Below are 18,339 nucleotides of genomic sequence, written 5' to 3'. Positions count from 1 at the left end.
ACAAAAAACAATATGGTTCAATAAATAAGACTAATTAATAAAAATAAGATGATTTGTAATATTTCACGCTTAAAAAAATTATAATAAAGATAATATTACATAAAAACAATCTAAAAATGTATGATTTAGTTATGATTAACAAAAAATCTAATATAAATATAAAAAGTCAATTAGGAAATCTAATATAATATGATATTTGAAAATTCAAAATAAGATAATCATAAAAATTATTTTAAAAACAGATGATTTAGTTAGGATTAAGAGAAAGTATAATATAAATATAAGAAGTCATAAATGATTTAGAAAAATTTAAAACATTTGTTGAAGATAGAAGGTTGTTGAGATACAAATTTCATTTATTTTCAAATTAAATCACTAAATTTATGTCAAATTTTCCGCATGGAAAGAGGCACTTAGTTTTCGGTGGAAATCTCGAAGGAAACCGTCTCCATTATAAATTTGATAAATTAATCATAGTGTAATTAAGAAAGATGTAGAATTAATTACATTGGAATTAAAAAGGCTGGTGAAGGTATTTTAGGATTAACGAAAAACCAATCCACGTGTGGATCACGAAATTTGCTATATTTCAAGAGAATTTCTTGGTTTGTTATTTCTTCAAATGAAAGTGTAATTAGTGTTATATACCTAATACATAAATTCTTTTTTTGGAAAATATCAAAAAAAAAAAATTTTTTGAAATGACATTGATGATATTGTTTCAAAACAAAAACACAATAAAAAGGTTTATTTTTTTATGTACGAATAGGAAAAATGTGCATCAAGTCGTTTGAATAAAAGTTAAAATGATAGTTTGGTTTGGTTTCGTTTTTTTTTTTAATTTTAAATTTGAATTTTTTTAAATTTTTTTATTGTAGTTGAGGGTTATAGGAATATATTAGATAATTTGAGTAATAAACGTTAAAAAACAACTTATTTTTTATTTAGTCATTATACTTTTTGTCGCTTAAATATTTTTATTCAATTGCTTTTAAATTATAAAGATGTATCTATCTATCTATATATATACTAATTAAATATAATTTCTCATTCGTTTCATGTCTATATTAAACCCACCCATTTTCAATCTTCCCGTTCTTAATTTTTTTTTAATATTTTAATTCGGCATCATTCTCAACGTTAAGCAATAAATGTATGCCCCTCTACAAATTGAGTTATTTAATGCAATTTCTTTTTTTTTTTTTTCAAATTTATTGTAAATACACAGCGATTTATATGTAGCTCATATGCTTAAGGAAAATGGTAATATTTTAGGGTTTTTAATCTTTATAAAAAAGTAATATTTTTGTTTGAAAATAGAAAAATACCATTCCAAATCTGCAAATGAAAATAAGACATTAGGGTTTCTCATGGAAAAATTTAAAACTAATATGATAATCAAATAATCTAAATCAAATATATATATATATATATATATATATATATGTATGTATGTATATATCATAACTAACATATAATTATTACAAAATTTTATTTAAAAAAAATAATAGATATGTCACAAATTTTTAAAAGAATAGATAAAAATTATAAGAAAATAATGGCCACAAAGTTATTTATAAGTCCAATTTCTTCTAAGTCCGTTTTCAAAAATTAAAGTTTTGAATTTTCAAATTCTTTTTAGGGTTTGGAAAAACAATAATTTTATTACAACTAATTTATTAACTTTGAAATAATATAAACATTAGCTTCGTCATTATCTTATCTTAAAAAGATAATTTTAGTTTCATATTTAATTTTCCTTTGATGTAAATGCTTTTCTTTTGAAATTTGTTATTCTTTTGGTATATATCTAAAAAGATATTGAGTTTTGTATTTTATTTTATCCATCTCCTATGTTCAATGATAATACATAAAAAGAAAATTCAAATGTATTTATATCTACAAAAGTTTAGTTTATTTTGTTTAACAAATATGTCTACACAAATATAATTTGACTAAATTGAGTAGATCTATTAATTTATCAATGATCAAAAGTAAAATATTAGATTTAATTACATTGGAATAAAGATTTTATAATCTATTAAAATAAAACCGGATCGAAAAATGATAAAAAGATAATCTTCTAAAAAATATTGTTAACAACTAAAGTTATAAACTCATATAGATAAATTCAAGCATTAATCATTTTAGTATTTTATAATTTAGAATAATATCTATGAATAAGCTTTAAATTTTATTTTTTAAAAAAACACACTATCTTTTTAACTTTTTAATAATAAATATAGGGAAATTTGGAAATTCCATCACATCCTTGAAGGATTAGGAAACAAATCTGAAATCAAAATCCCAAAAGCATTGGGAAGAAAAACTGAACCTATAAATAATCACTAATTGTTTCACCCTTCACCACTTCCCTAACTTCTCACACACAAAGCTTTCACTGATGGCGGTTTCAACCAAAATTTCCCTCTCTCTTTTCTTTCTTCTTCTTCTTGTTTTTGGTTCATCCAAAGCTCATCCACTGAAAGCTTGCATGTTCGACGCTATATACCAACTTGGTGATTCAATCTCCGACACTGGAAATCTCATTCGCGAAAATCCTAACACTCCATTTTCTCATCTTCCTTATGGTCAATCATTCTTCAACAATCCCACCGGTCGATGCTCCAACGGTCTACTGATGCTTGATTTCTTTGGTAACAATTATTTTTAACCTTATACATTCTAATTTTTCATTCACTAATTCATTCTATAACTCCAAGATAATTCACATCTAATAGTAACAATATCTAATGGTCAAATCTATCTGTAGCTTTAAATGCTGGACTTCCTTTGGTGAGTCCTTATTTGAATAAAGATGCTTTGATGAATCATGGAGTCAACTTTGCAGTGGCCGGTTCTACAGCTTTGCCTTCTGATTATCTTTCTATGAAGAAAATTTTATCTCCAGTGACTAACTCTTCTCTCGATCATCAACTTGATTGGATGTTCTCTCATTTCAACTCTGTTTGTCACAATCAAAGAGGTAATTAATTACCCTTGTACTTTAGTTTTATACATACACTCATTGTTTTTTAGTATTTTCTACATTTTACATTTTGATATTGACAATTTCATATTTATATGTTGTGTAGATTGCAATGAGAAATTAAGGAGTGCATTGTTCTTGGTGGGTGAGATCGGTGGCAATGACTATAACTACGCACTATTTCAAGGCAAAACTATACAAGAGGCAAAAGACATGGTGCCAAATGTTGTTCAAACCATAAAGACTGCTGTTGAGGTAAATTTTTGTCTAGAATAGATCATATTTTTTTTGGTTACTCATATGAATGAGAAGTTTATTTACTTACGTTTCTTTTGTTTGTAATATTTGTAGAAAGTTATAAGCTATGGTGCTACTCGAGTTATTGTTCCTGGAAACTTTCCAATTGGATGCTTCCCCGTCTATCTCACTGGATTCCAAACCAATGACACATCTGCTTACGATGAACTCCATTGTTTAAAGGATTTGAATAGTTTGGCAAGCTATCATAATGTTCAAATCAAGCAAACTATTGAAGTACTAAAAAAAGAGAATCCACATACTATTATCGTATATGGTGACTATTACAATGCATTTTTATGGATTATTCGTCATGCTTTTGTTCTAGGTAATTTTTTTCTCCTTACTCTTATATCATCTTATTACATACAAAAGAATAAAAACATTTCTCAAATTTTTAATGCTTCTAGGATTTGATGAAGGTTCTTTGCAAAAATCATGTTGTGGATTGGAGGAGATTACAACTTTAACCTCATGCAAATGTGTGGTCTACCTGGAGTACAAGTTTGCCAAATCCTAATGAACATATTAGTTGGGATGGAGTCCATTTGACACAAAAGACTTACAAGTTCATGGCACATTGGCTCATCCATCGTTTTTTTATAATTGCATTGTATTGTTTAAATATTTTTATATGGTGGTTTTTTACTTTATTATGAATTTTTATAATAAAGCATTATTCTTATTTTAGCTGCCTATAATTAAAATGCTATATCTTATATAAAAGATTTTCTTTTTTAAACCCCAATATATACGAAACTCAACCAATGCCCTCGCAATTGCTCAATTCGACCAATTTATAACATGACAATGCATATGGAAGATTAATTATGGTAATTAAATGAAAGATTAAAGTTTCTCAAAGTTAGAAATAGTTGTAATTAAGTTATATAATTGGTAAGTAGTATATATATTATCAAACAGTACTTTTAGTACTTTTAGGCCCTGTTTGGTACAACAATTGGTTTTTTTATTTTTAGTTTTTGGAAATTAAGCCTACAAACATCTCTTCTACCTTTAAATTTGTTGACTTGTTATCTACTTATCTAGTCATCTTTTTAGAAACCAAGCCAAATTTGAAGACTAAAAAATTGTTTTAATAATTTTTTTTTTTTTTTTTAATTTTTTTTGCTAAGAATACCAACTATTGTACTTAAAAAAAGTTGCAAACCATTCTACGAAAATGAGAGAAAATAGGTTTAATTTTTTAAAAAAAAAATCAAAAATTGAAAATTGGTTTACCAAATAGGGCCTAGTAATTTTGATTTTTATTTGAAATTTAGTACTAAAAAATATTACTTTGTCTTTTTTTTTCTTTTTTTTTTTTCTCTACTTTTTTGGGATATTATTGAAACTTCTAATTAAGCCTAAGTTTATAGAAAATAAAATAAATAAATAATTTTTTTTCTTAAGAAATTGTAGGTTAAGATTCGGTATTTGGTGTGAGGGCATGGTTGTTGAGACCTTAATCAAAATGAAATTTATAAAATTGATATACAACTAAAATACTTGCATGAGCAAAAATATACTTATTATTAGTTTTAAGTGGATTCGAATAATAAGAAGCTAAACTGAATCTTTTAAGGTAACTTTACAAAATAAGCGCTCGCAAATAAATATAGGGAAGTTTAGATTGACTAAATAAGAAAGTAAATGAAAGATAAAACATGTAAGATTGAAAAAAATCTTAACCAAGGTTTCCAATTCAAGCTAGATAGCTCATTCAATTGTTAATTTTCAATCCTAGGCTTAAATCAAATCAAGAGAATCATGCATTTAACCCCACTTAGCGTGCGTTTGGGATTACTTTCAGGATGGAATTGAAAACCACAAAATTTTTTATCATTTTTTACATTTGAGAGAAAAACAGATTTGATTAAATATGTTAAAATCACTTTTAGAAACATGTTAATTTCTGTCTATTTTTAAAAGCAATAGCCTATTAGCTTTTAGATTTTCCAAACATTGTAAAGAGATTTCATGAATATTTAGTTTCAATTTAATACTTTAAATAAGATTATTTTATATATCTATCTATTTCTCACTTAATCAAATCTATTTTATAATTTTCACGAGTGGAATGCATCAAATTAAAAAAAAAAAAAAGTATACCATATTGATAAGTTTTGAAAAAATAAAATCTTTTTTCTTAATATTTAAAAAGTTAATCGGTAACAAATAAAATAATCATTCTAATCGATTACTTAAAATTTAAAATTACAAAGAAAAGTTATTATATTTTAAGGATAGTTTAAGTTTGGGTAGATTTTGAAAAATTGAAAAGGTATAAGCTGTGAAGAGGATGTCAAATAGTTTATTTAATTAGGAAAATATTAATTAATGATACTATGTATATAAGGAGGAAAATTGTCAAAAATAGTTTCCTAAGGTTTTTCAGTTTTCAAAATTAGTACATCTTTTTTGAAATTCATTACAATAGTTTTTCTAGATACATGTATCCCGAGGATTTAGACCACTAAGATTTACTTAATCAACTTTTTATACATTAGCGATTATATTTTGTTTTCTTGTGAAATATCGCCAATATTAATACCGAGATTCTAAACCCATTTTTTTTAAAATATTAAATAATCTTTCAAAAATTATCAAATCTTACTAATTTTTCCAACAATTTGACTATCTTTATCAAATCATATATTAAATTTTTACACTAATTTTTGAAATCTTTAGCCTAATTTATGCTTTCCACAATTATATGAATTTCAAATTTCTAAATTTTCAAAGTGAATTACTAATTATGATTTTCCAGTGGATATCAGGTTCACTGTGATTTTTAAATTTTAGAAAGATCAAATTTGTGAAAAAAATTGGGTAAGATTTGAGAAAATAGTCTCGATATTAATCTACTTGATATTTCATAAGAAAATCCAATATATAGAAGCTTTAATCTGGCTCGAGATAACTGGGATTCTTTTCTTTCTTTTTTCTTTTTTGCAAAATTGATTTTGGGTGAAAGATTTGAAAAATTAGGTAAGATTTTAGATAAATTTTGGTGATAATATAATATTTGAAAAAATTTGTTAGAAACTTGGCAGAAGCAAAAACAATCGATAAAGATAGAAAAATGTATATTTTTAAATAAAATTTGGTAGTCGATCTCGAACAAGATGTACCGAGAAAAATTAGTTTTGAGTTGTCAAAAAGCATATCAGTTTTGAAAAGTGAAAAACTTGATGAGAGACTATTTTTGATAAATTTCTCTATGAAAATTGAAAAACATATTAGAGTAGCATAGTTATGCAGGAAATTAACGAAATCAAGAACAAATAGAAAATTGTAATTAAGGAAAAAGATTTGACCTAGAAGACAAGTTCTTTAAAAGTATGATGGTTCCCCATTTTGAAGTTTGAAGTGAGACCTTCTGTAAACCCTGGTTCCCTAGATAGGCATGTTTAGCCAAGGTAATGTTATAATACATATTTATTAAGTAGAAATTCATGTTTGTTTATAGGGATATGAAAGAAGGGGAAGGAAAATATATTAAAAGAAAAAAACTCAATCATTATTCTGCTGGAGGCACTAGGAGTGAGGTGACGTGCAATCTACTCTTTGAACTCAGGATGCGGCAGAAAGATTAAACAGGAAGTGAAACTTCAAAAGCATGGTTTCGGCAATTGACAAGAGCAAAATTTAGTGAATTCAGTCCATTTGAAAACTGGAGAATCTAGTTTTTTAAATGTTACCTTGTCAGTGAAAGATTGCAAGAGGAGAAGAACAAAAGTGGAGGAATTTGTAGAAGAGGCAGAACCTCGGATTAATCAGGGCCTGAGGTGAAGATTGGAAGCTCCAGGCCAAACTACAAGGAATTTTTAGCTAAAGAAATTTTAAGGTAAGGAAGTTACTCATTTCTAGCAAATTTGTAGAAGGAAGTCCTCTTGAAAAGAGCTCTGGATTTTGAGTTATGAATTTTAAAATTTATAATAGAGAATTGGTACATAAGCAGACAATACTTGGGATTGAACAAACAACCAGTTTCACCGTGGGAGTTATAACGAGAGTCTAGGGATGAAGACTCGCCAATCTCGCTCTAGACAAGAAAAATCTCGCTGGAATTGTGGGCTGAGTATTGCTGGTAAGGTGAGTATCGCTAGGATGAAAATTTTCCAAGAAAAGTTTGATCTCGCTCTAGAGGATCTCGCTGGTATCGCTCTAGAGGATCTCGCTGCCCTTGCTGCGGGGGGATCTCGCTAGTAAGTTGTCTGTGTTGATGAATGTTCCTTTTAAATGAATTAATTGAGGTATTTTACTAAGAATTCTAAGTAGTTAATCGGGAATTATATCTTATCAGGCCAAGAAGAGCTGGAGAAAGCGTATAAACCATTAAGAGCCTAGACGAGTTGTGAGTGACTAAATAAACTTAAGGTTTCCAATACTCATGCATATTATGATCAAGTAAAGCACAATGACATTAATGATGAATTTATACTTCCTCAAGCAACAAATGTTTAGAGAATAACTTAAGCATGTTTCCCGGCCTTATATGTGTGTAACACAGGCTAAGTATGTCGTGCAACCATTACAAAGCTATGTTTCTGATTTTGATATATGCTTCCTAAAGGAAGACTAGAGAGAATGAGTTCTACTGTAAATAAAAGGCAATAGCACAGATATCTTGTAAATACTAGGCAGAGGAACTTAAATTCAGAAATTAACTAACCAATTTGGTACCAAGGAAATTGAGAGGTACTGCAACCAATTTGATACCGAAGGACATTTGAGAAGGTATCTAAGCCAATTTGATACCAAAGACATATGAAGATATCTTAGTAGCATGATACTGAAGGACAAAATTGAAGTATCTGATAAGCAAGTATCTAAGATATGTGGTACTTAGTTTGGCCATGTGCAGAAGTAGACAATGATGAATGATGGAGACGAAAGCCCTGTGGGTCAATTTTGGTACCGATAATAAAAGTTTGGGAGCAAGAGCATTTAGGCTCGTTCTCAACTAGGGAATAATAATGTTAATGATGTCTGCGAATGGTTTAAAGCTACATTTCGAGACAATTGCTTCAGTTTAATCATTGGTATATTTACAATGTTGTATAGAGATGTTATGCTTGTTGCTTTACGATTCTATAGTCACTCGCTGGGCTTTTAGCTTACGGAATTTCTGTGTTTTCCCTTCTCAGGTACAGGTCAGATTCCTCAAGGTTGATCCTGCTTACTGCTTGCCACTAAAAGACTCGGCTTATAAGAAGATTTAGGTATTGATCTGTCTTATGTATACCCATGTTTTGAGAGGGTCCTAGGCTCTTTTGGAGTGTTTGGGCCATTGTGAACGTTTCATCTCTTAATGTTATATCATGGTTGCATGCATGTGTTATATAAAATATTTTTGAAGAACCTTAAGGAGGCATATCAAATTCATACATTATTAATGTTTAACTAGTTGGCATTTAGATTAGAGGGGCTAAGGCGGTTACAGTAGGGCTAGTAACTACGCGGTCATATCCCCTTCTAGTTTTGAGAGGGTAATTTGGGAGAGGGTCTGACACCTCCTAGTAGACCAACATGTAAGATGGGTTTGTTGGGGTTGATGCGCTAAAGTCTCATGTTCTAGTTCTATAGTTTGTAAAATTTTTTGTATGAACGCTTGTGATGTTTAATATATGATATTTTACTTCACACCATGATTTTGCTCACTTGTTTGTTTTATTTGCTTTACCACAAACCAATAAACATAAAATCCTATTTATCTGTATGAACTTAAGCATGTATTTGGTGACATACAAGTGGATCATGTCTTTGAGTGATAATTAAAATGGTCTATAGTATATGGATAAAGTTAGAGGGACAGCTTATCTTGGTAACACAGCGGATGCGCCCGCTTTGTGGAATGGTCACAAGTTTGTAACTTGTCACAGATGGTTCGATCCTAACATTTGTGTAAGGGACATGGAGCGGGGGCAGATCCTATATAAAGAGTTTGTATAAGAGACCTAACCACGAAGTGTTAACGTCTCGTTATATAACACCATTCATGAAAAAGACTTCACTTCACTAGGACGACATAGGTAACATAACCTCAATCCTGAAGTGAGTTGGGAACTCCTGTCATTGAGGGCGGTCCTTTGATTTGTTGGGTGCGAGTGGCCAGGTCGCCGACTCAAACCTACTATTTTTAGGGATTCTTCTGATTTAGGAACAGGGAACTCAGCTGCACAAGATGGAATAAACTCCTTCCCTGAAAAAGGGGCAAGTAGATAGATAGCTCCCTATAAGGGTTGATTCCAGGACTTGAACGATGTGGTGCCACACACAATTCGTTCTCTGGCCCGAGAGGTGTTCACACATAGTTGGACTAAGTAGTATTGTATTGTTCATTAGAGGAATCAATGGTACTTAAGGAGTTAGATGTAATACAGAGGCAAAATGGTAAATTGTCCAGCTGTACTTAACACGAGCATTTGTGAATGGTCATCGTACCTCTGATTGGTTGTTCGGATGGATATAGAAATATATTGTGATAAAAAAAGTTCACTTTGGTCTTTAGTGGAATGTATGGCAGTTAACGAATGGTGGATCCCGTGGCTAAAGAGTTTAACAGATTTATTCACGAACTATTGGAGCTTTGAGCCACAAGTCCATAAGGTCCCCTAGGTAGCTTGGATAAAAGTCGAAAATCAATTTTTGGTTCGGATATTGAAATGTTCATATTGACGTGAGGGACGGAATTTCGAGTGTATATGATATTATTGAAACTGGTTAATTATATATGATACTATAATTGACTATTAAATGTATGAGATACATTATTTTGGAGGAAATAAGATAAAATATGTATTTATATCAAATAAGGAGAAATTCTTACTATAGTGGATATATGATATCAAACTATAGATTAAGAAATATAATTAATTATATTCATTTTAATTAGGGGGTTTATTGGGTATTTATGTGATATATAAATTTGACTAAATCAAGTATTTATCAATATTAATTTATCAATGATCAAAAGTAAATGGTTAGATTTAATTTCATTAGAATAAAGATTTCTTTTTTTAAAAAAAAAATAACTCGCATTGTAAATATATACAGTGAAACTGAAAATTAGATGAGGGTGTTCATACGAGATTTCAAGAGAAAATTTATTTCGTGGAACTTCAACTTTGTATATGTATTAAGTTTGTGGAAAGTGAATAAAATTTCTAATACATAATATTTTGATGCTGCTCAAAAATAAATTTATAGTCTTTAAGCTGGTTTGATCTTCTTGAATGATCGGCCTTTGGACTTGATGATCATCTTTGGGCTTGTTGATCTTCTTGGATGATCGACCTTTTGGGCTTGATGTTCTTCTGGACGATCGGCCTTTGGGCTTATTGATTGATCGACCTTTGGGCTTGATGATCTTTTGGATGATCGGCCTTTGGGCTTGATGATTTCTTTGGATGATTGGCCTCTAGGCTTGTTGAACTTCTTCAATGATCGACGCCTTTGGGCTTGTTGATTGGATGATTGGCCTTTGAGTTTATTGATCTTCTTGGATGATCGGCCTTTGGGCTTATTGGTCCTTTTTGTGATCGACCTTTGGGACTTATTGATCTTCTTGGATGATCGGCTTTTGGGGATGATCGGCCTTTGGGCTTGATGATCTTCCGAAGAAACTTTTTTCGTAGAGTTGAACTTTGAGTTGGTGTTGATGTTGATGTTGATTTGATGCGATGTGGTTCGAATCTCTAGTACTTGATCCTCTGATCTCTTTCAGTGAATGCGTACATTTGAAGAAGCGAAACGCGTGATGATCTTGGAGTTGAAGTCTTGGATAAAGAATGCTTTTATCTCCGAAGGACTTCAGTCTTCAGGTGTGTGGTAAGCTTTAGGAGTCCTCCGAGTTGTTGGGAGAATTCTCTTGCTATTTGGAATTTAGAATCCCGATCCCTCCAAATGAGGATAGCTTCCCTATTTATAGAGTTCACAGGTGGGCTTGGGCTTGACTTTTGGGTTTGAGGAGATTGAATCTTCAGCTTGTGGTTGTGAAGATACGGGTTTTGTTGAAATCTTCTATATCAAAGTTTCAAATAGTTCAGATCTTTCTTCAGTTCTTCAAAATTTGAGAACTTCAGTCTTCGAAGCTTGATGGGAAGCTTCGGTCTTCAGCACTTGAGAGCCGAGTCTTGAATGTTTGGGAGCTTAAATCTTCAGAGCTTTAATATATCTTCTGGTCTTCAGAGCTTTAGTTATCTCTTCTGATCTTCAAAGCTTTAGTGCTTCTTATCTTTAGAGCTTTGATATGTTTTCAGAGCTTTAGTGACTTCTGATCTTCAAAGCATTTGGAGGAGTTATGTTCTTCAGATTCCTAGAGATTCAGATCTTACAGAGGAGCTTTTGCCTATAATTCTATCTCACCCCCCTCCCAAATGGAGAGATAATGCCTCTATTTATAGAGATTTTTCATGGCCCTTACATGGGCTTGAGCCTAATTACTTTACTGGTCCAAAATTGGGTTTGGGCTAAAGTTGGGCTTGGGCCCAATGTTGGTGGGGCGAAAACTGAGCTTGAGCTTAAGTCTTTAATATTAGCCCAAAATTTCACCATGGGTTTGAATTGGGTTAGGCCCCGACGCGACTTTAATTACTAGGCTCACAATCTAAACTTATAATTTTTCCAATAGGCTCGGGTTTTCAATGATGATGTGGCGACTCGTGATTCGTCGAAATTTCTCATTCAACAAAAGGGCATTTTTGGTTAAAGAAAAGTGAGGGCATTTTAGGGTTAAAAGAAAGTGGGAACAAGTGAATGAGAAGTGCATTTACTATAAATCTTGATGAAGTTTCTGTTTTGCTATCTCCCAACAGAATCTTTAAAACAAAAAACAATATGGTTCAATAAATAAGACTAATTAATAAAAATAAGATGATTTGTAATATTTCACGCTTAAAAAAATTAGTTATAATAAGATAATTATTACATAAAACATCTAAAAATGTATGATTTAGTTATGATTAACAAAAAATCAAATATAAATATAAAAGTCAATTCTCTCTAATATAATATGATAATTTAAAAATTCAAAATAAGATAAATCATAAAATTATAATTTAAAAACAGATGTTTTAGTTAGGATTAAGAGAAAGTATAATATATAAATAAGAAGTCATAAATGATTTAGAAAAATTTAAACATTGTTGAAGATAGAAGGTTGTTTTGTGAGATACAAATTTCATTTATTTTCTAAAATTTTCAATTTTAATGGAAAGAGCACTAATTTAGAAATTTTCGCATGAAAGAGGAATTAGTTTTCGGGTCGAACGAAGGAAACCGTCTCCATTATAAATTTGATAAATTAATCATAGTGTAATTAAGAAAGATGTAGAATTAATTACATTGGAATTAAAAAGGCTGGTGAAGGTATTTTAGGGATGAAACGAAAAACCAATCCACGTGTGGATCACGAAATTTGCTATATTTTCAAGAGAATTTCTTGGTTTGAGTATTTCTTCAAATGAAAGTGTAATTAGTGTTATAGTTACCTAATACATAATTCATTTTTTTGGAAATATCAAAAAAAAAAAATTTTTTGAAATGACATTGATGATATTGTTTCAAAACAAAAACACAATAAAAGTGGTTTATTTTTTTATGTACGAATAGGAAAAATGTGCATCAAGTCGTTTGAAAAAAGTTAAAATGATAGTTTGGTTTGGTTTCGTTTTTTTTTTTTTTTAATTTTAAATTTGAATTTTTTAAATTTTTTTGTTGTAGTTGATGGGTTATAGGAATATATTAGATAATTTGAGTAATAAACTATAAAAACAACTATTTTTTTATTTAGTCAGTATACTTTTTGTCGCTTAAATATTTTTATTCAATTGCTTTTTAAATTATAAAAGATGTATCTATCTATCTATATATAATTACTAAACAAACACTTTCTCATTTCGTTTCAGAGATGTTTCATGTCTATATTAAACCCACCCATTTTCAATCTTACCCGTTCTTAATTTTTTTTTAATATTTTAATTCGGCATCATTCTCAACGTTAAGCAATAAAATGTATGCCCCTCAACAAATTGTGAGTTATTTTAATGCAATTTCTTTTTTTTTTTTTTCAAATTTATTGTAAATACACAGCGATTTATATGTAGCTCATATGCTTAAGGAAAATGGTAATATTTTAGGTTTTTAATCTGTTTAAAAAAGTAATATTTTTGTTTGAAAATAGAAAAAAATTACCATTCAAAATCTGCAAATAAAAAAAGACATTAGGGTTTCTCATGGAAAAATTTAAAAAACTATATGATAATCAAATAATCATAAATCAAATATATTATATATAGATATATATATATATATATGTATATATCATTAACTAACATATAATTATTACAAAATTTATTTAAAAAAAATAAATAGATATTCACAAATTTTTAAAAGAATATAATAAAAATTATAAGAAAATAATGGCCACAAAGTTATTTATAAGTCCAATTTCTTCTAAGACCGTTTTCAAAAATTAAAGTTTTGAATTTTCAAATTCTTTTTAGGGTTTGGAAAACCGCGAATCGAGATTTTATTACAACTAATTTATTAACTTTGAAATAATATAACATTATGCTTCGTCATTATCTTATCTTAAAAAGATAATTATTTTGTTTCATATTTAATTAGAGAGCCTTTAATGTAAATGCTTTTTCTTTTGAAATTTGTTATTCTGTTGGTAATATCAAAAAAGATATTGAGTTTTGTATTTTATTTTATCCATCTCCTATGTTCAATGATAATACATAAAAAAAAAATTCAAATGAATTTATATCTACAAAAGTTTAGTTTATTTTGTTTAACAAATATGTCTACACAAATATAATTTGACTAAATTGAGTAGATCTATTAATTTATCAATGATCAACCCGTAAAAGTAAAATATTAGATTTAATTACATTGGAATAAAGATTTTATAATCTATTAAAATAAAACCGGATCGAGAAAATGATAAAAAGATATCTTCTTCTAAAAAAATATTGTTAACAAACTAAAGTTATAAAACTCATATAGATAAATTCAAGCATTAATCATTTTAGTATTTTATAATTTAGAATAATATCTATGAATAAGCTTTAAAATTAAATTTTATTTAAAAAAACACACTATCTTTTTAACTTTTTATAATAAATATAGGGAAATTTTGGAAATTCCTTCACATCCTTGAAGGATTAGGAAACAAATCTGAAATCAAAATCCAAAAAGCATTGGGAAGAAAAACTGAACCTATAAATATTCACTAAATTGAAATTCACCCTTCACCACTTCCCTAACTTCTCACACACAAAGCTTTCACTGATGGCGGTTTCAACCAAAATTTCCCTCGTCTTTTCTTTCTTCTTCTTCTTGTTTTGGTTCATCCAAAGCTCATCCACTGAAAGCTTGCATGTTCGACGCTATATACCAACTTGTGATTCAATCTCCGACACTGGAAATCTCATTCGCGAAAATCCCTAACACTCCATTTTCTCATCTTCCTTATGGTCAAAATCATTCTTCAACAATCCCACCGGTCGATGCTCCAACGGTCTACTGATGCTTGATTTTTCAACTTTGGTAACAATTATTTTGAAACTTATACATTCTAATTTTTCATTCACTAATTCATTCTATAACTCCAAGATAATTCACATCTAATAGTAACAATATCTAATGGTCAAATCGATATCTGTAGCTTTTAAATGCTGACTTCCTTTGGTGAGTCCTTATTTGAATAAAGATGCTTTGATGAATCATGGAGTCAACTTTGCAGTGGCCGGTTCTACAGCTTGGCCTTCTGATTATCTTTCTATGAAGAAACTTTTTATCTCCAGTGACTAACTCTTCTCTCGATCATGCAACTTGATTGGATAGTTCTCTCATTTCAACTCTGTTTGTCACAATCAAAGAGGTAATTAATTACCCTTGTACTTTAGTTTTATACATACACTCATGTTTTTTAGTATTTTACTACATTTTTACATTTTGTTATTGACAATTTCATATTTATATGTTGTGTAGATTGCAAATGAGAAATTAAGGAGTGCATTGTTCTTGAGGTGGGTGAGATCGGTGGCAATGACTATAACTACGCACTATTTCAAGGCAAAACTATACAAGAGGCAAAAGACATGGTGCCAAATGTTGTTCAACAACCATAAAGATCTGCTGTTGAGGTAAATTTTTCATCTATAAGATCAAATTTTTTTTGGTTATCATATGAATGAGAAGTTTATTTTACTTACGTTTCTTTTGTTTGTAATATTTGTAGAAAGTTATAAGCTATGGTGCTACTCGAGTTATTGTTCCTGGAAACTTCCAATTGGATGCTTCCCCGTCTATCTCACTGGATTCCAAACCAATGAAACATCTGCTTACGATGAACTCCATTGTTTAAAGGATTTGAATAGTTTGGCAAGCTATCATAATGATCAAATCAAGCAAACTATTGAAGTACTAAAAAAAGAGAATCCACATACTATTATCGTATATGGTGACTATTACAATTTGCATTTTTATGGATTATTCGTCATGCTTTTGTTCTAGGTAATTTTTTTCTCCCTTACACTTATATCATATTCTTAACATACAAAAGATTAAAACATTTCTCAAATTTTTAATGCTTCTAGGATTTGATGATGGGTTCTTTGACAAAAATCATGTTGTGGGATTGGAGGAGATTACAACTTTGCAACCTCATGCAAATGTGTGGTCTACTGGAGTACAAGTTTGTCCCAAATCCTAATGAACATATTAGTTGGGATGGAGTATCCATTTGACACAAAAGACTTACAAGTTCATGCACATTGGCTCATCCATGACATTTTTCCAAAATTGCATTGTATTGTTTAAATATTTTTTTATGGTGGTTTTTTACTTTATTATGAAATTTTATTAATAAAGCATTCATATTCTTTTTAGCTTCCTATAATTAAAATGCTATATCTTATATTAATTTTCTTTTTTAACCCAATATATACGAAACTCAACCAATGTCCTCGCAATTGCTCAATTCGACCAATTTATAACATGACAATGCATATGGAAGATTAATTATGGTAATTAAATGAAAGATTAAAGTTTCTCAAAGTTAGAATAATAGTTGTAATTAAGTTATATAATTGGTAAGTAGTATATAATTATCAAACAGTACTTTTAGTACTTTTAGGCCCTGTTTGGTAACAATTTGGTTTTTTTATTTTTAGTTTTTGGAAATTAAGCCTACAAACATCTCTTCTACCTTTAAATTTGTTGACTTGTTATCTACTATCTAGTCATCTTTTTAGAAACCAAGCCAAATTTTGAAGACTAAAAAATTGTTTTAAATAATTTTTTTTTTTTTTTAATTTTTTTTTGCTAAGAATCCAACTATTGTACTTAAAAAAGTTGCAAACCATTCTACGAAAATGAGAGAAAATAGGTTTAATTTTTTTAAAAAAAAATCAAAAATTGAAATTGGTTACCAAACAGGGCCTTAGTAATTTTGATTTTTATTTGAAATTTAGTACTAAAAAATATTACTTTGTCTTTTTTTTTTTCTCTACTTTTTTGGGATATTATTGAAATCTAATTAAGCCTAAGTTTATAGAAAACTAAAATAAATAAATAATTTTTTTTCTTAAGAAATTGGTTAAGAATTCGGTATTTGGTGAGGGCATGGTTGTTGAGACCCTTAATCAAATGAAATTTATAAAATTGATATACAACTAAATACTTGCATGAGCAACAATATACTTATTACTTATTAGTGGATTAAGTCGAATAATAAGAAGCTAAACTGAATTCTTTTAAGGTAAATTTACAAAATAAATAAATAAAATAAGGGAAGTTTAGATTGACTAAATAAGAAAAGTAAATGAAAGATAAAACATGTTAAGATTGAAACAAAATCTTACCAAGGTTTCCAATTCAAGCTAGATAGACTCATTCAATTGTTAATTTCAATCTTAGGCTTAAATCAAATCAATTAATCATGCATTTAACCCCACTTAGCGTGCGTTTGGGATTACTTTCACGGATGGAATTGACCACAAAATTTTTTTAACATTTTTTACATTTGGTAAAACAGATTTGATTAAATATGTTAAAATCACTTTTAGAAACATGTTAATTTCATGTCTATTTTAAAAGCAATAGCCTATTAGCTTTTAGATTTTCCAAACATTGTAAGAGATTTCATGAATATTTAGTTTCAATTTAATACTTTAAAATAAGATTATTTTATATATCTATCTATTTCTCACTTAATCAAATCTATTTTCTAATTTTCACGAGTGGAATGCATCAAATTAAAAAAAAAAAAAAAAAGTATACCATATTGATAATTTGAAAAAATAAATCTTTTTTCCTTAATATTTAAAAGTTAATCGGTAACAAATAAAATATATCATTCTAAGCGATTACTTAAAATTTAAAATTACAAAAGAAAAGTTATTTATAAGGATAGTTTAAGTTTGGGTTTTTGAAAGAATTGAAAAGGTAAAGCTGTGAGAGAGGATGTTCAAAATTTCTTTAATTAGGAATTGTGAAATATTAATGATAATATGTATATAGGAGAGGGAAAATTGTCAAAAATAGTTTCCTAAGTTTTTCAGTTTTCAAAATTAGTATCTTTTTTGAAAATTCATTACAATAGTTTTTCTAGATACATGTATCCCGAGATAGACCACTAAGATTTACTTAAATCAACTTTTTATACATTAGCGATTATATTTTGTTTTCTTGGTGAAATATCGGCCAATATTAATACCGAGATTCTACCCATTTTTTTAAATATTAAATAATCTTTCTAAAAATTATGCCAAATCTTACCTAATTTTTCCAACAATTTGACTATCTTTATCAAATCATATATTAAATTTTTACATAATTTTTGAAATCTTTAGCCTAATTTATGCTTTCCACAATTATATGAATTTTCAAATTTCTAAATTTTCAAGTGAATTTACTAATTATGATTTTCCAAGTGGATATCAGGTTCACTGTGATTTTTAAATTTTAGAAAAGATCAAATTTTGTGAAAAATGGGTAAGATTTGAGAAAACCATAGTCTCGATATTAATCTACTT

General features: G+C 28.8%; 2 pseudogenes; both read left to right on the top strand.

Moving 5' to 3' along the window:
* The first annotated feature begins 2,396 nt into the window (after positions 1 to 2,396).
* Positions 2,397 to 8,514, top strand: LOC150031544 (GDSL esterase/lipase At5g03980-like; annotated as a pseudogene).
* Positions 8,515 to 14,590: 6,076 nt separating this feature from the next.
* On the top strand, positions 14,591 to 16,123 carry LOC150031543 (GDSL esterase/lipase At5g03980-like; annotated as a pseudogene).
* The last annotated feature ends 2,216 nt before the right edge of the window (positions 16,124 to 18,339 follow it).

This window comes from Benincasa hispida, unplaced genomic scaffold, assembly GCF_027475165.1.
Source record: "Benincasa hispida cultivar pf3 unplaced genomic scaffold, pf3_genome.v1.1 HicScf116, whole genome shotgun sequence".
NCBI classification, from domain to species: domain Eukaryota; kingdom Viridiplantae; phylum Streptophyta; class Magnoliopsida; order Cucurbitales; family Cucurbitaceae; genus Benincasa; species Benincasa hispida.
The sequence above is the reverse complement of the archived record's forward strand: the minus strand, read 5'-3'. Positions and strand labels throughout refer to the sequence as shown.